Below are 21,631 nucleotides of genomic sequence, written 5' to 3' on the forward strand. Positions count from 1 at the left end.
ATTTCTTTTAAGTAAACAAGGTTACTTCATTAATTAAGCATGTTTTGGGGCAGTTTAAGTGAAGCTAATGCATTTTTAGCTCAACAGCTCTTTTCCCGCTTAGACCTAGATAGCCCCTAGTAGAAGTGGAGAATTAGAAGACGTTCCCTCTTAGAACATGCATCCATCAATCAGATATATCATTTGCTTATTAAGGATCAAGAATGGTTGATGCATAAGGGCAATTCTATTTTGGGCCTGCACAAAGTAGAGCTTGGTGGGGATCCATGGTGATGGTGGGATGGCTTAACAAAATACCCTTCAAATGCAAAGTCTTTGTTTGGAGAAAGCTAGTGGGTGGACTCGCTCTTGCTGTTGCTCTTTCCAGATGCAATATTTCCAATGGTTCTTGCTTCTTTTATACTACAAATGAGGAGGCATGTCATCATTAGTTTCTTTCTTGCTTAGTGGCAAGAAAGATATGGTCTCTTTTGTGTCAGAGCATTCGTGCATCCACGAGATTGGGTTTTTGGAAAACCCAAATGGATAGACTTTGTGTAGCCACATGTGATGATTGTTTTCTGCTTTTTGCGCTTTTGGGGCTGTTGGCATAATTGGGCTATCAAGAATACACTCATTCTTTATTCCCATTCCAGAGTGCACAATCATATTGGCTGCCTGAGAGGTCTCTTACACTGGCAGTCAAGGACCACATGGTATTCAGGCCTCATTTCTAGGGATGATTTTTCTTCTTGACATGCTACAGTTTTATCAGTTTCTTGGCTGTACATACAGTTCTCTTGTGACTCTTGGATTTTAAGTTCATAGTAATTAATACAATTACCGAGAGAGAGAGAGAGAGAGAGAGAGAGAGAGAGAGAGAGATACGAACAAGAGAGAGAGAGAGAGAGAGAGAGAGAGAGAGAGAGAGAGAGAGAGAGATACGAACAAGAGAGAGAGAGAGAGAGAGAGAGAGAGAGAGAGAGAGAGAGAGAGAGAGAGAGAGAGAGAGAGAGAGAGAGAGAGAGAGAGAGAGAGAGAGAGAGAGAGAGCGACTGTCCTGCATCGTCCTGCGCAAACCCTCGCCTGTACCAGTGCGCCCCGTCGGCTGCCTAAGGGTCGCGTGCCCTTGCCTGGGCTTGCGCCGCAGGGCCCGCTGCCTGTGGCGTGCACACGCTCCGTCGCCCTGGTCGTTTGACCTGTCCGCCCTCCGCTTCCGTCTGCGCCCGCCTCACCCTGCGACTCCCTGCGTCCGTCCGTGAGTTCGTCGAGCCCGCCTGCGCCCGGCTGGCCTTGTGTGCCCCGCCCCATCGCCGCCCCTCTGACGGGTGGGCTTGGCGCCGCCCTGCGCGCCGCCCTATACGCCGCCCTGACCCCTCGTCTTGACCCGCCTGCCTGCCCTGTGATTTCGCCGCCGCCCGGCCCTGCGTGCCGTCTGGCCCCCTTCCCCCAGGGCAGCGTGGGCTTGACTGGATCCTGCGTGCAGCTGGGGACCAGCAATCCATCCCTGTGCAGGATCGACCTCACCTAACCTAGCTCACCCTCTGCCAGGACGAGTGTGAAGTCAGCAGTATGGCTGGCCTAGATCTGGATTTTCTTGACCGGACGGTGGCAGCCCTTGGCCCTGATTCCGATGCAGAGGAGCCGGAAGATATGGTGCCATGCACGGAGGAGTTACCGCCGAGTTCTGAACTGCCGCCCGCTGGCAAACGCTCCAAGCATACGCCTGATGAGCCAATGAGTCCCCAGGAACGCTCCTATGCGCAAGTGGCCTCTGATCCTGTGGATTCGCAGGAAATTGACTGGGAGCATTTACTGGACTTCGCCAATACTCTGCTCGGTGATTATGTCCAGCATAATACCGAATCTTTTTCTGTTGCGGGAACGGATGATGTGCTGGACGCCACGGTGGACCCCAAATCAGTCTTGCGATCCTTCTCAGTGTTTTATGATTGTGCAGTCATACTTTTCTTCACTGGCAGGATCCCAGTGCTTTCGCATATTCGCCAGTGGTTGCACCATCTATTGCAAGGGGAGTCTGTTGAGGAGATCTTCCTTGGACCTCGTGGCTTTTATGAGGTCCTGCTGAAATCGGAATCGCATCGCACGGAGCTCCTGTCCAAGTTGCCCCTATTCTTTGATCGCCGCTTGGTCCATGTTGTGCCATGGCGCCCCATGGCCGACTTCCAGCGTCTGCTTCAGCGCGAATGCCCGGTGTGGGTAGAGGTGGAAAATTGTCCGACGGTCTATTGGCCCATGTTGAAGGATGCGATGGCAGTTGTGGGAACAGTGCTGGTTCCCCCAAGCCTCAGGGCGATGAACCGCAACCGTTTATGCATGCTTTGGGACACGGCCAGGAAAAGGCCCGCGTGGCTTCGCCTCAATTGTTCGGGCATGCATCCTTTGTATTTTCGCTTAAAATGGGGCAACTTTGCGGGCCACTGCTTTGCATGTGGTAAATTGGGGCATTTCATGGCCGAATGCCCTGAAAAGCAATCGTCTTCGGAGGAGGCGCAGGTTGTGCTGCCCAAGGACGACATGGTGCTTGATGCCACGCCCCAGGAAGCCCTTCAGTCTCCTCGTGTCATGGATAAAGGCAAGCAACAGGTCCCGAATGTGGATCCCCGTCGCACTGATTGGATTGAGGCACGTCCTAAAAAAGGAAAAAAGTTGGATGCAGGCCTGGCGGATCCTGGGCCTAGCGCGCTCCAGGATCCCGTACGCACGTATACGCGCCGGAAAGAAATGGCCACTTCACAGCAGGCTTCGCGTCCTACGGCCCCGTCTGGCCCCTGTAATCAGTCTCCAAGGAGAGTCTATACCGATGGCCCCAAAGGCCCACCTGCCAAGCTGGCATTCGATGCCAAAGGAAATGTTATTACACCCTGGGATCGGCGTTATCCCCGCCCCTCTCCCAAGGCAATGGATTTCCCTTCTACCTCCAAAGCAGGTCGCCAGAATTCTTTTGCAGTGTTGGCTGATTTTCTGGATGAGGGTGTCCTGGATGCTCTCGCGGAAAAGGTAAAATCGAGGCAGCAGGCGCCTCGCTCCTGACTTCCTTCTTTGAGGATTCATGAAGATAGCCACGTGGAATGTGCGAGGCATTTGCTCTCGCCTTAAGCAACATGCCATGTGGACCGTCTTGCATGAGAACCAGTGGGATGTTCTGTGTGCAGTTGAGCACAAAAGTCACGATGAAGCAGGGAAAGTGATGGATTGTCATGGATTCCGTCTGTTTTATGCAGGGACCCATGCTACGCACTATTCGGGCGTGCTGATGATTGTCCATGAGAAATATCAGCCTGTCCTTGTTAAAAATGATGTGTAGGGCCGCTTTCTGGTGATCGAAGTCTTATTTGAAGGAGAGATTTTATGGCTGTTGGGCCTCTATGCTCCGAATGATCCCGCATCCCGTCGGGATCTTTGGTCCACTTTACAGGGCTCCATGTCACTCGGCCGAAGGGGGTTTCTGATGGGAGATTTCAATATGTGTGTTGACTCTTCTCAGTCCACTTCAGGGCATTCGGTAATGGATACGCCGGAAAGCCGGGTGTGGAGTTCCTTTGCTTTGCACGTACTCCAGCAAGATCTTTGGTCGTGGCTACACCCTTCTTCTTCAGGATTTACTTTTCATTCCGCACAATATGCAAGTACCTGGTCCCGACTGGACAGAATGTATATCATGCAGGGGGATGATTTTCTTCCCGAGATGCTGGAAATGAAGGTCTTGCGGCAATATGCGTTGTCGGACCATTTCCCCCTCCAGCTTGAGATGCGAGCACACTCTATTGCTCCTTTTCTGCAATTCCTGGATAGGCTCCCGTTACGTTTCAACTCCGCTTATTTGAAGCATTCAATTTTCCAGGGTTATATGCAGCAGCTGATTGAGAGGTTCTTATTGGACTTCGCCTCTGAGGGCTTGCCTTCATTTGCACGGCTGCTCTCTAATGTGCAGCGGGTTGCTCGCCAGTATGGGATCCATCATGCCTCGCTTTGCCGCCGTCGTCGACATGCAGCAGAAGACCTACTGGCTTTGGTCCGTTCCTTGCTCCTGGATTCCCCTGATGATGATTTTCTGCTGTCTCTGGAGAGGCGATTGGCCCATCTTATTCAAGTGTTTCAGTTGAAATCGTATCAACAGGCCAAGCTGCACAACTTGACAGACACATTGCAAGATAGCGCCTGCCAGTCTCATAAGTTCTTTCGCGCCTTGCATGCGTCTCCGGCTCGCGAAAATATGACCAGACTCCAGGATTCGGAAGGTCGCATGGTCACGGATCCGCAGACCATTGTCACTATGTGCAGAAATTATTTTATGGAACTTCTTGGTTCCTCTTCCTCGCCTTCTAGCCAGGTAACGCATGCCCGCTCGGTCTTCTATCATCTGGTCCGTCAGCAGGTTCCAGTTGATATGCAAGCCGCTTTGGAGACAGATATTTGCGAGGAAGAGGTTATGGACGTTTTGTTGCATCTGCCGAATGATAAAAGCCCTGGCTGGGATGGCCTCACTAATGAATTCTTTCAGACCTCGGCCACGCAGTTGGTGAAGCCATTGGTGGCCATGTTTCAGCAGGTGTGGGAAACGGGGGTCATGCCCTCCTCATGGAAAGAAGGCCTTATCAAACTACTTCCAAAGGTCCCTTCGCCGTCAAAGTTGCAGCACTGGAGACCAATCTCTTTGATGGGCTCCCTGTATAAAATCTACTCCAAAGTGCTGGCGAATCGGCTTCACAAGCACCTTCCAGCTATTGTGCATCCTCTCCAATATGGTTTCATTAAGGGCCGCAACATTCTGCATAATATCCTAAACGTGCAAATGGCTATTGACTATGCGCGCCACTCCGGTCAGGAAGTGGTATTGATCCAATTGGACTTGGAAAAGGCGTTTGATTATGTGGACTGGTCTTTCATTGCAGACCTCATGTCAGCCATGGGCTTTGGTACCCGAATGTCCCGATTAATCTACACCATTAGTGCTGAGGCTTCCTCCAGAGTTATGCTTAATGGTGGAGTTACAGAGCCCTTTGTCCTTGCACGCTCGGTCAGACAGGGCTGTCCTTTGAGCCCTCTCTTCTTTGCCCTGGCAACTCACCCGGTCCTTTCAATGTTATCCTCCATGGCAGCCTCTGCTCAGCTGACCGGGCTGTCTCTTCCGTTGGGTCAGCACTTCGTCAGCCAATCCTTGGCTGATGACACCTTTATGATTTTGCAGGCAGACAGGGACAACATTCGAAGGGCATTAGATGTTTGGACACTCTTTGGTCAGGCCTCTGGGCTTCGCATCAATGCCCTTAAGTCAGCCATTCTCAGTTGTACGGAGCCTGATTTACAGTCCTTAGGCTGGGAAGGCCAGGTGGTTTCCCGTGGCTCCATTGTCAGGCATCTTGGATACCCATTGGGGGTGGATGTACGGCCAAAAGACCTGCTGGACTGGATTTCACAAAAACTGGCGGCGAAGTTTATGTATTGGAAGTCGCAAGCGTGGCCATTCCATGTCCGCCTCAAAGTGGCCCAGACAATCATGCTTCCAATGCTAACGTATTTCCTGCCTTTGTTGCCATGGACGCCTACTACTTTGAAGGCCCTCACTCATCCCATCCGTTTCATGCTGTGGAAGAAGGATTCACTGCAGGCCGGCATTTCCTGGATTTCATGGTCACACGCATGTACCCCTAAGCGTATGGGTGGAGGAGCTATTTTGGATGCACACACTCATATGTCAGCTCTCCGGTGGTCCCTTTTTCGTGCCATGTGTGTGGATCAGCACCCATGGACCATCATAGCCCGTTATTTTCTTGAGGACAGCGGGCTTCGCCATGGCAACACACGGCTTCGGGCCTCCTGGTGGCATGTCCTTAATGCTGACTCTCGTGTTTCCAGTCCCTCTTCCTCTTTGTTACTGCACTTGGTCGGTTCGTGGCAAGTGGTGCTCCAAAAGGCCCGTTGGCACCCAGTTGGGGACCGCTTGCAGACTAACTCCTTTCAGCTGGAATTGTTGGCAGTGTCCCGACTCCTTTCATGGGAAGATAAACATCAACTCAGACCAAGATTCAATCGCATGGCCCGTTTAGGCGTGACGTCGGTTGCGGATGCTACCCTTGTCACTCGCAATGTCCTCATATCGTTTCGGACTGCTCGGCGTCTCTTCAAGATCCCGCGTGGATACCGTGATTTATGGGAGCAGCTTTCGTCGGAGCTTCAGAGTCGGCAACCCTTTCCTGCCTTGACTGTGGATCGCCCTTGGCAGGACTGGGACCTTGCAGGCCGCCTGAGTCTGGAAAAGGCCTCTACTAATCAGGTGTATCATCTTCTTGTTCAAGATCACCGATGGCTGGGAGAGAAAGCTAATACTATTTGGGGCCTGCGGAAATCGCTGTCATGGTGGCAGAAAACGCTGATGGAGGGTTGGCTAAATAAGACACCTTTCAAATGCAAGGTTTTTCTTTGGCGGGTGATGATTGGTGGTCTTCCTCTGGCCTCGGCCCTTGCCAAGCGTCGCATTTCGAATGGCAATTGTTTCTTCTGTACCACACCGGCGGAAACGGCCCGACATCGTTTTCTCTCTTGCCCGCTCGCCAAGAATATCTGGTCACTCTTGTCGCACATTTGGCGCGCGGTAGTGGGGTCCTCGCTATCTCCTTTCGACTGGGTTTTTGTGCGCCCGAAGTATCCCGCGCCGCCACAGTTGCATGAGAAGCTCTTATTTCACTTTTTCAGATATTGGGGATGCTGGCACATTTGGACCACGCGCAATGCTTTTCTCTTTGATTCGGCCTCGAATGTACCCCGACATATTGCCAGGCTTAAAGGGCTCTTACATTGGCAGCTAGATATCATCCGACACTCCGACTTGCTCCCTCGGGAGGATTTGCATCCGTGGCATATGGCAATTGCCTCTGGCTCGTTGCCATGATTCGTGTAACCTTTTCAGTGCATTACTACGGGGCTTCCCCACACGGCCCTCGTGTATCTTGTAATCAGAAAATAGAGAGAGAGAGAGAAAGAGAAAACCTCTTCACATGATGGCTTTGTGTCATCATGTATCTTGTAATCCAGTAATCTTGTACTTTTTTCGTAATTAATACAATTACCTTTTACGAAAAAAAAGAGAGAGAGAGAGAGAGAGATTTACGAAAAAAAAAGAGAGAGAGACTTTTACGGAGAGAGAGAGAGAGAGAGAGAGAGAGAGAGAGAGAGAGAGAGAGAGAGAGAGAGATGTTATATGTGAACAGGTAGCGTAATTCAAATTGCTAGCTACATTGGGCTGTCGACTATTGTGAGCAAAGTTATTGTATGTATCCTGCTGATGTCTCTTCATTTTTGTTTTTTTCTGTTTCATTGAATCATAACTCCTTAAATGCAGAAGATTGTCGGGTTTACAGGGTTTACTCCGGGAGACTTTACTGGCTGCAGTCTTTGGAGTGGGTCCAGTCATGACTGCATTCAGGTATGATAGTCTCAACAAGCAATCAGCCAGATCCATTTTCAAAAGACAGGCATCCATAACATAAATAAAAGTGGCTCTTTATAAAATTTTCAACGTAGCCTTTGGTTCACCATTGGCTGTCTATGATCCAAATATTGGATCAACCAACCATTCATGCGTGGATTTTAAAGGAAAATTGGGTTTGGGATTATGACTTGGATTCTGGCTTAAGCATCATTTGTAAATGAGGGATCCTCAATCATGGGATGAATTGGAGCAAATTCTGAATTGTGGTTATGGTATGAGGAGCATAAAGATCCTTGAGCAATTGTCAACAAGAAAGAACAATGGCTTGTTTAAGCAATTGCTAAGCCTGGTTCAAAAGGCTTGAACCATGATGTGGGAAATGTATTGCTAAATAAAAGTGACATTTAGAGTTGGACAGAATTGATCTTCTCCATGATGGGAGATGGCACAAATCTGCTAATTGAAATCTTGCTTCATTGTTGTTACCTGTGGCCTGTAATAGTAAGCACAGTTGTTGAGTTTGTAGGAAATGGGCAGTGCTATGTGGAGTCAGTGTCGAGTGAGGGGGGAAAGAAGGTCAACAGCACACTTGTGTGCTCTTACCATTATACAGTTGCATGTTACATGGCTTTTCTTTTATAGGCCCATCACTAAATACCTATAAAGACCAACAGAACTTCTGAAAGTTTACAGTGTTGATATCTTTACAGGAGTAAATTATCGATTTGATATTCATTCCAAAAATTTGTCCCATGAAAAAAGAAAGGTTTCCTGAACCCAATGAAAGATACAACCAAACTTGGGTACTGGGAACCAAATAAAAAATTCAAAGGAAGTTGAATGAAATGAAAGACAAGACAGTGGAGACCCAATAACACTGCAGTAAGGTGGGAAGGACCCACCCCCTTGCAAGGAGGAGTCTCTTTTTCTTCCTTGGGTCCATGAATCAGAAATGTTTAGGCCATTCTCGTTTAAAGTTCTAGAGATAAATATGGAGCAAAACAAGAGAATACCTGGTCAGCTCTGCCTCCAATATTGAGAAGTCATTCATAAGGTCACCTTAAGATTGCAGAATTCTGAACCAGATCAAACAATAGTCTAGATGGCTGAAAAGGCAACCAAGCAACCATGCTTGAAGATGATATGAAATTGCAGCAGAAAAAGACCCGATGAAGATGATGTCACTCTTGACTGGTGAAAATGAAGAATATCCAGCCTTGCTTGATGGCGACATAAAGATTTATGAATTTGAAAAGAGAAGACTATAGGCTGACTTGATACTTGGCAGTTGGAAAATTCCAGACAGACTGTCTGACTTAAGTCACATAGCCAGATTTGCACGTCATCCATTATTGGCTTTTTATGTGTTTGCTACTAGAGACCCTATCTTGCATAGATGACAAAAACACAAGCAAGGACTGTACCTTAAATGCCTCACGATACATTACATATTGTGCATATGAGTGAATGGATAATGTAGTTGGAACTTTTTCCTTTAGCATCTCGATTGTCCTTTGGAGTTAAGTCTGATTCAAATCAACGATTTTATTCTTTTGTGTCCAATCTTACTAGCCATGACCTGGATCCAATGTAAGACAACAGTTTCATGACTTGGGATTTGGTTGCATTGCCTCAAGGCAAAAAGGCTTTGCCATGCAAATGGGTGTACAAGCTGAAAAGTAGTTGCAGACAGTCCATGATGTTGTCATTCCTGGGTAGCCCGTCTTTATTCTTTTTGGCGCATTCGTCAGCACTTTCGGGTGCCTTGTGGCTATCATGACATGTGGTCGTCTTTACAAGAGAAGCTTCTAAGGTTCTATCCGTTGTGTGCTTTATAGCCATCGTCTTCTTGGTAGGATTGGATGTTTGTGCTTCCTCATGATTTTGAGGAAAGATTAGCTAATCAGATGTATCATCAGATGGTTGAGGCCAAGAGAAGGGTCATTGGAAAGGCCAATAAAGAATGGCATATTTGGGACAGCAAAAAGAAATGGTATGAAAGATTCCTCCGACCATAGAAGTCTAAGGTTCCTTATCAGGGTAAGGTGTTCATGTGGAGGCTGCTTATTGGGGGTCTTCCAACTGGGGATGTATTGCGTGCTCACAAGATCTCCCATGCTCGCTGTGTATTTTGCACTACATGTGATGAGACATTGCGTCATCTCTTCGTCTCTTGCCCTATTGCTCGACAGATTTGGAGTTTTGTTTCCCGTGTGTGGTCTTTAGTGAATCAACAACGGATTTGAGCTCGTTCGTGGATTATGGGAACGATGCCTTCTATGTCCACCTTGCAATCAGATTATTCCTAGCTTTTCCATTTCCTTCGATGGACAACATTGTGGCATATTTGGTGTACTCGCAATGCCTTTATTTTTGATTTTGCCTCTGGCGTCCATGGTCATATATTTGTGGTTTATTGTTATGGAAGATCTCTATGGTTTCAGTTGATCTATTTTTTCCTAATATTGTTGCTCCCTAGCTCAATATTGTTCGTTCCACTCCAACTGTCCTTTCTGTGTGATATTTGTGTGTTAGCCTTTCGGCTTGATTTGTGTCTGTTTTGTTTTCTTAGCTGACTTGATGGTCTGATGTAAATATTGCTACTTCATTCAATTATCTTAACGCGAGAGAGAGAGAGAGAGAGAGAGAGAGAGAGAGAGAGAGAGAGAGAGAGAGAGAGAGAGAGAGAGAGAGAGAGAGAGATCTTGTAATCAAGTAAACTTGTACTTTTTTCGTAATTAATACAATTACCCTTTACGAAAAGAGAGAGAGAGAGAGAAGAGAGAGAGAGAGAGAGAGAGAGAGAGAGAGAGAGAGAGAGAGAGAGAGAGAGAGAGAGATTTACGAAAAAAAGAGAGAGAGAGAAAGAGAGAGAGAGAGAGAGAGAGAGAGAGAGAGAGAGAGAGAGAGGAAAGCGATGGCGGGGAGCGAGCTCTGAACCCTAAGCTGCGCCCGTCGACTCTGTGCATAGAGTTTCCGTGGCCGTCGCACGTCCTCGCATTGTTCATCTGGCCTGTCTGGCCCGTTGATGCCGTCGCCTGACCTGTCCGCGTCCGTTTGGACTAGTCCACCCTTGTTTCCGCCGTCTTTGTCCGCCCTGGTCCTCGCCAGTCCGCGTCTGCTTGCGCCCGTTCGCTCATGTGTAACCTGGTTCGCGCCCTGTCTGCCCCCTGCTTGACGTCGTTCTGCCCGTCTGCGAGACCCCACGCGCACGACTGTGCCGTTTCCCCTGTCCGCCGGTCCCTGCGTCTGCACGACGACCTGCCCCGCGATTCCCTGTGTCGGTGCGCCCGCCTGGCCCCTCGCCTGACTGGCCCTGCTGAACCCGTCAGGTCGGGTGACTTGCCTTGCGGACCTGCCCTGCGGACCCGAGACGTCGGCTGACCTGTGACGTCGGCTGACCTGTGACCTGGCTGACCTACCCCGCGGACTTGTGATGTTGCCTGTTTTGTGACCTGGCTGACCTGCCCCGCGGACCTGCGACGTTGCCCTTGGCTGTGCGCCCTGACAGAGAGAGAGGACTGCAGTATGGCCGGCCTGGATATGGATTTCATCGACCGGACGGTGGCAGCCCTTGATCCTGATTCTGATATAGAGGAGCCGGAGGATATGGTGCTGTGCACGGAGGAGATGCCTTTTGGTTCTGATCTGCCGCCTGCGGGCAAACGCTCCAAGCATACTTCTGACGAGACAATGGGCCCCGAGGAACATTCCTATGCGCAGGTTGCCTCTGATCCTGTGGATTCACAGGAGATTGACTGGGAGCATTTGCTGGATTTTGCCAATACTTTGCTTGGCGATTATGTCCAGCATAATCATGAAACTTTTTCTGACTCGGGAACTGATGAAGTGCTGGAAGCCACGGTGGACCCGAAATCAGTCTTGCGGTCTTTTTCGGTGTTTTATGACCGTGCTGTTATACTTTTCTTCACTGGCAGGATCCCAGTGCTTTCCCATATTCGCCAGTGGCTGCACCATTTATTACAAGGGGAGTGTGTTGAGGAGATCTTTCTTGGACCCCGCGGCTTTTATGAGGTGTTGCTGAAATCGGAGACACATCGGGCTGAGCTCCTGTCTAAGTTGCCATTATTCTTTGATCGCTGCTTGGTCCATGCTGTGCCATGGCGCCCTATGGCAAACTTCCAGCGCCTGCTTCAACGAGAATGCCCGGTGTGGGTGGAAGTGGAAAATTGTCCGGTGGTCTATTGGCCATTGTTAAAGGATGCGATGGCAGTTGTGGGAACGGTGCTGGTTCCCCCAAGCCTAAGGGCTATGAATCGAAACCGTTTATGCATGTTATGGGACACGGCCAGGAAAAGGCCTGCGTGGCTTCGCCTCGATTGCTCTGGCATGCATCCTTTGCACTTTCGCTTGAAATGGGGCAACTTTGCAGGACACTGCTTTTCATGTGGTAAATTGGGGCATTTTATGGCCAAATGCCCAGAGAGACAACCGTCTTCCGATGATGCGCATGTTGTGTTGCCTAAGGATGACATGGTGCTTGATGCCCCGGCATAGGAGGCCCCCCAGCCACCGAATCTTGTGGATAAAGGTAAACAACAGGTCCTTGGTTTGGATTCCCGTAGCAATGATTGGCTCCAGGCACGTCCAAAGAAAGGTAAAAACTTGAATGTAGGCCTGGCGGATTCTGGGCCTAATGCTTCACAGGATTCCGTGCACACGTATATGCGCAGGAAAGAAATGTTCTCTTCACAGCATGCTGCGCGTACTATGGCTCCTTCAGCCCCCCGTAATCAGTCTACAAGGAATGGCTACACAGACGGTCCAAAGGGCCCACCTGCTAAGCTGGCGTTTGATACTAGAGGTAATGTGATTACACCCTGGGATCGTCGTTATCCCCGTTCCACTTCCAAGGCAGTGGATATTCCATCTACCTCTAAAGCGGGCCACCAGAATTCTTTTGCAGTGTTAGCTGATTTTCTGGATGAGGGTGTCCTGGACGCTCTCGCGGAAAGGTGAAATCGAGGCAATAGGTGCCTCGTTCCTGATTCTCTTTTTTGAGGATATATGAAGATAGCCACGTGGAATGTGCGAGGCATTCGCTCTCGTCATAAGCAACATGCCATGTGGACTGTCTTGCATGAGAACCAGTGGGATGTCTTGTGTGTGGTTGAGCACAAGAGTCATGGTGAAGCAGGAAAAGTTGTGGATTGCCATGGATTCCGCCTGTTGTATGCAGGGACACATGCTATGGACTATTTGGGCGTGCTTATGATTGTGCATGAGAAATACCAGCCTGTTCTTATTAAAAATGATGTACAGGGTCGCTTTCTGGTAATCGAAGTCTTATTTGAAGGAGAGATTTTATGGTTGCTGTGTCTCTATGCTCCGAATGACCCCGCCTCCCGACGGGATCTTTGGATGACTTTGCAGAGCTCCATGTCACTTGGGAGAAGGGGTTTTTTGATGGGAGATTTCAACATGTGTGTTGACTCTTCTCAGTCCACTTCAGGGCATTCGGTAAGGGATGCTCTGGAAAGCCGGGTGTGGAATGCCTTTGCTCTTCACGTACTTAAGCAAGATCTTTGGTCTTGGCTCCACCCTTCTTCTTCAGGGTTTACTTTTCATTCCGCACAATATGCAACTACTTGGTCGCGGTTGGACCGAATTTATATCATGCAGGGGGATGATTTTCTTCCCGAGATGCTGGAAATGAAAGTCTTGCAGCAATATGCATTGTCGGACCATTTCCCCCTCCAGCTTGAGATGCTTGCACAACCTATTGCCCCTTTCATGCAGTTGCTGGATAGACTCCCGTTACATTTCAACTCGTCTTATTTGAAGCATCCAATCTTTCAGGGCTATATGCAGCAATTGATTCAGAGGTTCTTATTGGACTTCGCCTCTGAGGGCTTGGCTTCCTTTGCACGGCTGCTCTCTAATGTGCAGCAGGTTGCTCGGCAGTATGGGATCCATCATGCCTCTATTTGTCGGCGGCGTCGACATGCAGCGGAGGACTTAGTGGCCTTGGTCCGTTCGCTGCTGGTGGACACCCCAGATGATGAATTTCCGCTGTCACTGGCGATGCGTTTGGCTCATCTTATTCAAGTATTTCAGTTGAAATCTTATCAGCAGGCCAAGCTACACAACTTGACTGACACATTGCAAGATAGTGCCTGTCAGACTCATAAGTTCTTTCGTGCCTTGCATGCTTCTCCTGCTCGGGAAAATATGACAAGACTCCAGGATTCGGAAGGCCGCATGGTCACTGATCCGCAGACCATTGTCAATATGTGCAGAAATTATTTTATGGATCTTCTTGGTTCTTCTCCATCGCCTTCTAGCCAGGTTACGCATGCACGCTCGGTCTTCTATGATCTGGTCCGACAGCAGGTTCGGCTTGATATGCAAGCTACTTTGGAGGCAGATATTCGCGAGGAGGAGGTTATGGATGTTTTGTTACACCTGCCTAAGGATAAAAGTCCTGGTTGGGATGGTCTCACCAATGAATTCTTTGAGAGCTCGGCCACCTAGCTGGTGAAGCCATTGGCAGCTATTGTTTCAGCAGGTTTGGGAAACCAGGTTCATGCCTTCCTCATGGAAAGAAGGCCTTATCCAGCTGCTTCCAAAGGTCCCTTCGCCGTCAATGCTGCAACAGTGGAGACCAATTTCTTTGATGGGTTCGATGTATAAAATCTTCTCCAAAGTGGTCGCAAATCGGCTTCACAAGCACCTTCCAACTATTGTGCATCCTCTCCAATATGGTTTCATTAAGGGCCGCAACATTCTGCATAATATCTTAAATGTGCAAATGGCTATTGACTACGCGAGGCACTCCAGTCAGGAAGTGGTATTGATTCAATTGGATTTGGAAAAGGCTTTTGACTATTTGGACCGGTCTTTCATTGCAGAACTCATGTCTGCTATGGGTTTTGGTACTCGGATGTCCCGATTGATCTACACCATTAGTGCTGTGGCTTCTTCACGAGTTATGCTCAATGGTGGGGTTACAGAGCCTTTTGTCCTTGCACGCTCGGTCAGACAGGGTTGCCCTTTGAGTCCTCTCTTCTTTGCCCTGGCGACTCACCCGGTTCTTTCAATGTTATCTTCAATGGCAGCTTTTGCTCAGCTGGCCGGATTATCTCTTCCTTTGGGACAGCACTTCATTAGCCAATCTCTGGCTGATGATAGCTTTATGATTTTGCGGGCGGACAAGGACAACATTCGAAAGGCATTAGACGTTTGGACGCTCTTTGGTCATGCTTCTGGTCTTCGCATCAATGCCTTTAAATCAGCCATACTCAGTTGCACGGAGCTTGATCTACAGTCATTAGGCTGGCAGGGCCAGGTTGTTCCCCGTGGCTCCATTGTCAGGCATCTTGGATACCCATTGGGGGTGGATGTTCGGCCAAAGGAACTACTGAGTGGATTTCACAAAAACTAGCAGCGAAGTTTATGTATTGGAAGTCGCAAGCGTGGCCATTCCATGTCCCCCTCAAAGTGGCTCAGACAATTATGCTGCCAATGGTAACATATTTCTTGCCATTGCTGCCGTGGACTCCCACTACTTTGAAGGCTCTCACTCGCCCCATTCGTTTCATGTTATGGAAGAAGGATTCATTGCAAGCAGGTATTTCGTGGATTTCATGGTCACATACATGTACCCCTAAACGCATGGGTGGGGGAGCTATTTTGGATGCTGAAACTTATATACTGGCTCTTCGTTGGTATCTTTTTCACGCCATGTGTGTGGATCATCACCCGTGGACCATTATAGCCCGTTATTTTCTTGAGGACAACGGGCTATGCCATGGTAATACACGACTTCGGGGCTCCTGGTGGCATGTCCTTAATGCCGACTCTCGATTTTCCAGTCCCTCGTCCTCTCTGTTATTGCATTTGGTCGGCTCCTGGAAAGTGGTGCTCCAAAAGGCATGTAGGCATCCAGTGGGGGACTGCTTGCATACTAACTCCTTTCAACTGGAGTTGTTGGCTGTCTCGAGATTACTTTCATGGGAAGACAAAGATCAGCTCAGACCAAGATTTAACCGCATGGCCCGTTTGGGTGTGACTTCGGTTGCAGATGCTACCCTTGCCACTCACAATGTCCTCGCATCGTTTCGTACTGCCAGGAGACTTTTCAGGATCCCGCGCGGATACCGTGATTTATGGGAAAAGCTTTTGTCGGTGCTTCGGGGTAGGCAACCCTTTCCTGCCCTGGCTGTGGATCGTCCTTGGCAGGACTGGGACCTTGCAGGCCGGTTGAGCTTGGAAAAGGCCTTTGCTAATCAGGTGTATCATCTTCTCATTAAAGATCATCAATGGCTGGGTGCGAAAGCTAATACTGTATGGGGATTACGGAAATCGCAGTCATGGTGAAAGGCAACTGTGATGGAGGGCTGGTTGAATAAGACACCTTTCAAATGCAAGGTCTTTCTTTGGCGGGTGATGATTGGTGGTCTTCCTCTTGCCTCGGCGCTTTCCAAGCGTAGAATCTCGAATGGCAATTGTTTCTTCTGTACCACTACTGTGGAATCAGCCCGATATCGTTTTCTTTCTTGCTCGCTTGCCAAGAATATGGTCACTCTTGTCACAAGTTTGGCGCGTAGTGGTGGGGTCCTCACTAACTTCTTTTGATTGGGTTTTTGTGCGCCCAAACTACCCCACACCGCCACAGTTGCATATGAAGATCTTATTCCACTTTTCCAGATATTGGGGATGCTGGCACATTTGGACCACGCAGAATGCCTCTCTCTTTGATTCGGCCGCTAATGTACCGAGACACATTGCCCAGCTTAAAGGTCTCTTGCATTGGCAGATAGATCTCATTCGGCACTCAGACTTGCTCCCTCGGGAGGACTTGCTTCCCTGGCATATGGCAATTTCCTCTGGGTCTTTGCCATGATTTGTGTAACCTTTTTCGTGGATTAGTACTGGGATTTTACACACGTTGGCCTAGGGCCCTCGTGTGTTTTGTAATCATGTAATCATGTAAACTTGTACCTTTTTTTCGTAATTAATACAATTACCTTTTACGAAAAAAAGAGAGAGAGATCTATGATATCAGCTGACCTTGTTCTTCCTGACATTGCTGCCCATTGGCTGGCCATTGTTCGCTCTACACCAGCAGTGTAATTTCCTCTGTGTCATAGTCCTAGTAGTCTTTCATCACTTTCTTTGAGGACTTGATGGTCTGATGTAACAAAATGTACACACACACACACACACACACACACACACACAGATTCTCGGATGACCTGATGGTTTGATGTAACAGAAAGTAAGAGATACAACGAGATTGCTGACCTGATGGTCTGATGTAAATATTTACTACTTAAATTCAATTATCTTCACGGAGAGAGAGAGAGAGAGAGAGAGAGAGAGAGAGAGAGAGAGAGAGAGAGAGAGAGAGAGAGAGAGAGAGAGAGAGAGAGAGAGAGAGAGAGAGAGAGAGAGAGAGAGAGAGAGAGAGAGAGAGAGAGAAGAGAAGAGAGAACGCCATGGAGATCGCGTCGCCTGTGCCTGTCGCGCCGCCATAGCCCGTCCACGTCGTCGCCTGCAGCCGCTGTTTCGCCGTCGTCCGTCGCCTGCCCCTGCAGTCCCGTTGCCTGTCGCCCGCGGCTGCAGTCCTGTCGCCTGTCGCCCGCGGCTGCTGTTCCGTCGACCGCCGCCCGTCGCCAGCCCCTGTTGTTCCGTCGCCCGCGGCTGCTCTTGCCGTCCTGTTCCGTAGCTCCCTCGCTCCGTCGGGCGCGACTGAGCCCCCCGCCCCGCTGCTGGACCGCCCAACGTCAGCGGCCCCTGCCCTGCTGTCGTCTGCTTGAGTGGCGGGCTCTGCACCAGCACTTTGCTCGTTTGCCCTCTGTGTTTAGGGTTTCTGTTGGCGAGGCCCCTGCCCTGTGTCCCCGATTATCCCGCGCTGCCGTCGACTGCCAGATCCGTGTTCCACCCTCAGGCCCTTGCACGGTTAGGGTTGCGCCCTGCCCCACGTGTTCTTGGGACAGGCCTCGACTCAGGCTGACAGGTAAAGCTCCGGTTTCATTGGCTGTGTTTGTGGAATCTGTCCTTGGACAGCGCCGCTGTACAGGAAAGAAAGAGAGCAAGAGCGAGAGAGAGAGCGCGAACGAGACGACAGCAGTATGGCTGGCCTGGATATGGATTTTCTCGACCAGACGGTGGCAGCCCTTGGCCCTGATTCCGATGCAGAGGAGACAGAGGATATGGTGCCATGCACGGAGGAGCTGCCTCCGGGTTCTGATCTGCCAGGCTCTGAACTGCCGCCTGCTGGCAAACGCTCCAAGCACACTTCTGATGAGCCAATGGGTCCTCAGGAACGTTCCTATGCGCAAGTGGCCTCTGATCCTGTGGATTCGCAGGAAATCGACTGGGAGCATTTGCTAGACTTTGCCAATACCCTGCTTGGCGATTATGTCGAGCATAATACTGAATCTTTTTCTGAAGCGGGAACAGATGATGTGCTGGAAGCTACGGTGGACCCTAAATCAGTCTTGAGATCTTTCTCGGTTTTTTATGATCGTGCAGTTATCCTTTTCTTCACTGGCAGGATCCCAGTGCTGTCACATATTCGCCAGTGGATGCACCATTTATTGTAGGGGGAATGTGTTGAGGAGATCTTCCTTGGACCCCGCGGCTTTTATGAGGTGCTGTTGAAATCAGAACTGCATCGAGCTGAGCTCCTGTCCAAGTTGCCACTATTCTTTGATCGCCGCCTGGTTCATGTTGTACCATGGCGTCCCATGGCTGACTTCCAGCGTCTGCTTCAACGAGAATGCCCGGTGTGGGTGGAGGTGGAAAATTGTCCGGCGGTCTATTGGCCAATGTTGAAGGACGCCATGGCGGTTGTGGGCACGGTGCTGGTCCCCCCAAGCCTCAGGGCAATGAACCGGAACCGTTTATGCATGTTATGGGACACGGCCAGGAAAAGGCCCGCCTGGCTTCGCCTCAGTTGTTCAGGCATGCACCCTCTGCATTTTCGCTTGAAATGGGGCAACTTTGCGGGGCACTGCTTTTCATGTGGGAAATTGGGACATTTCATGGCTGAATGCCCTGAAAGGCAACCGTCTGTGGAGGATGCACAGGTTATGCTGCCCAAGGACGACATGGTGCTTGATGCTCCGCCCCAGGAAGTCATGGATAAAGGCAAACAACAGGTCCCGGGTTTGGATTCCCGTCGCATGGACTGGATTGAGGTACGTCCCAAAAAAGGTAAAAAGTTGGATGCCGGCCTGGCAGATCCTGGGCCTCCTGTTTCCCACGACTCCGTGCGCACGTATACGCGCAGAAAAGAAATGGTCACTTCACAGCAGGCTCCGCGCACTACGGCCCCGTCGGCCCCCCGTAATCAGGCTCCAAGGAAAGTCTATACTGATGGTCCCAAAGGCCCTCCTGCTAAGCTGGCTTTTGATACCAAAGGTAATGTGATTACTCCCTGGGATCGGCGTTATCCCCGCCCCACTCCCAAGGCAGTGGATTTACCCTGTACCTCTAAAGCAGGTCGCCAGAATTCCTTTGCAGTATTGGCTGATTTTCTGGATGAGGGCGTCCTGGATGCTCTCGCGGAAAAGGTGAAATCGAGGCAACAGGTGCCTCGTTCCTGACTTTTTTTTTTTGAAGAGATATGAAGCTAGCCACATGGAATGTGCGAGGCATTTGCTCTCACCATAAGCAACATGCCATGTGGACCGTCTTGCATGAAAATCGGTGGGATGTATTGTGTGCAGTTGAGCACAAAAGTCACGGTGAAGCAGGGAAAGTTGTGGACTGTCATGGATTCCGTCTGTTTTATGCAGGCACCCATGCTACGCACTATTCGGGCGTGCTGATGATTGTCCATGAGAAATATCAGCCTGTCCTTATTAAAAATGATGTGCAGGGCCGCTTTCTGGTTATCGAAGTCTTATTTGAAGGCGAGATTTTATGGTTATTGGGCCTCTATGCGCCGAATGATCCCGCATCCCGACGGGATCTTTGGTCCACTTTGCAGGCCTCCATGTCACATGGCCGAAGGGGGCTTTTGATGGGAGATTTCAATATGTGTATTCACTCTTCTCAGTCCACTTCAGCGCATTCGGTCATGGATGCGCCGGAAAGCCGGGTGTGGAATTCCTTTGCTTTGCATGTTCTTAAGCAGGATCTTTGGTCCTGGCTTCACCCTTCCTTTGCGGGGTTTACTTTTCATTCTGCACAATATGCAACTACTTGGTCGCGGCTGGACAGAATGTATATCATGCAGGGGGACGATTTTCTTCCCGAGATGCTGGAAATGAAGGTCTTGCAGCAGTATGCGTTGTCGGATCATTTCCCCCTTCAGCTGGAGATGCGGGCACAATCTATTGCACCTTTTATGCAGTTGCTGGATAGGCTCCCGTTACGTTTCAACTCCTCTTATTTGAAGCATCCCATATTTCAGGGCTATATGCAGCAATTGATCGACAGGTTCTTATTGGACTTCGCCTCTGAGGGCTTGCCTTCATTTGCACGGTTGCTCTCTAATGTACGGCGTCTTGCTCGGCAGTATGGGATCCACCATGCATCGCTTTGTCGCCGTCGTCGATCTGCAGCAGAGGAGCTACTGGCTTTGGTCCGCTCCTTGCTCCTGGATTCCCCAGATGATGATTTTCTGCTGTCATTGGAGAGGCGTGTGGCCCATCTTCTTCAAGTATTTCAGTTAAAATCTTATCAGCAGGTCAAGCTGCATACCTTGACAGACACATTGCAAGATAGTGCCTGCCAGTCTCATAAGTTCTTTCGCGCCCTACATGCGTCTCCGGCTCGTGACAATATGACCAGACTCCAGGATCCGGAGGGTCGCATGGTCACTGATCCGCAGACCATTGTCAATATGTGCAGAAATTATTTTATGGATCTCCTTGGTTCTTCTCCCTCCCCTTCTACCCAGGTTACGCATGCCCGCGCGGTCTTCTATCATCTGGTCCGTCAGCAGGTTCCATTGGATATGCAAGCCACTTTGGAGGCGGATATTTGCGAGGAGGAGGTCATGGATGTTTTGTTGCACTTGCCGACGGATAAAAGTCCTGGCTGGGATGGTCTCACTAATGAATTCTTTCAGAGCTCAGCCACTCAGTTGGTGAAGCCATTGGTGGTCTTGTTTCAGCAGGTTTGGGAAACGGGGGTTATGCCCTCCTCATGGAAAGAAGGCCTTATCAAACTGATTCCAAAGGTCCCTTCACCGTCAAAGCTGCAACACTGGAGACCAATCTCTTTGATGGGCTCCATGTACAAAATCTACTCCAAAGTGCTGGCGAATCGGCTTCACAAGCACCTTCCCGCTATTGTGCATCCTCTCCAATATGGTTTTATTAAGGGCCGCAACATTCTGCATAATATCTTAAATGTGCAAATGGCCATTGACTATGCGCGACACTCCGGTCAGGAAGTGGTATTGATTCAATTGGACTTGGAAAAGGCGTTTGATTATGTGGACTGGTCTTTCATTGCAGATCTCATGTCTGCTATAGGCTTTGGCACCCGAATGTCCCGATTGATCTACACCATCAGTGCTGCGGCTTCATCCAGAGTTATGCTCAATGGTGGGGTTACTGAGCCCTTTCTCCTTGCACGCTCAGTCAGACAGGGTTGTCCTCTGAGTCCGCTCTTTTTTGCCCTGGCGACGCACCCGGTCCTTTCAATGTTATCCTCCATGGCAGATTCGGCTCAGCTGGCAGGGCTGTCTCTTCCTTTGGGCCACCACTTCATTAGCCAATCTTTGGCTGATGACACCTTTATGATTTTGCAGGCGGACAGGGACAACATTCGCAAGGCATTAGATGTGTGGACGCTTTTTGGTCAAGCCTCTGTACTTCGCATTAATGCCTTTAAGTCCGCCATTCTCAGTTGCACGGAGCCTGATTTACAGTCATTAGGCTGGCAAGGCCAGGTGGTTTCCCGTGGCTCTATTGTCAGACATCTTGGATACCCAGTGGGGGTGGATGTACGGCCAAAGGACCTGCTGGACTGGATTTCACAAAAACTGGCGGCAAAGTTTATGTATTGGAAGTCGCAAGCGTGGCCTTTCCATGTCCGCCTCAAAGTGGCTCAGTCAATTATGCTCCAATGCTATCGTATTTCTTGCCATTGTTGCCCTGGACACCTACTACTTTGAAGCCTCTCACTCACCCCATCCGTTTCATGCTATGGAAGAAGGATTCTCTGCAGGCAGGCATTTCTTGGATTTCATGGTCGCATACATGTACCCCTAAG

The sequence above is a fragment of the Lygodium microphyllum genome, chromosome 29 (genome assembly GCF_053477565.2).
Source record: "Lygodium microphyllum isolate KBCC chromosome 29, Lygodium_microphyllum_v1.1.10, whole genome shotgun sequence".
In the NCBI taxonomy this organism is placed as follows: domain Eukaryota; kingdom Viridiplantae; phylum Streptophyta; class Polypodiopsida; order Schizaeales; family Lygodiaceae; genus Lygodium; species Lygodium microphyllum.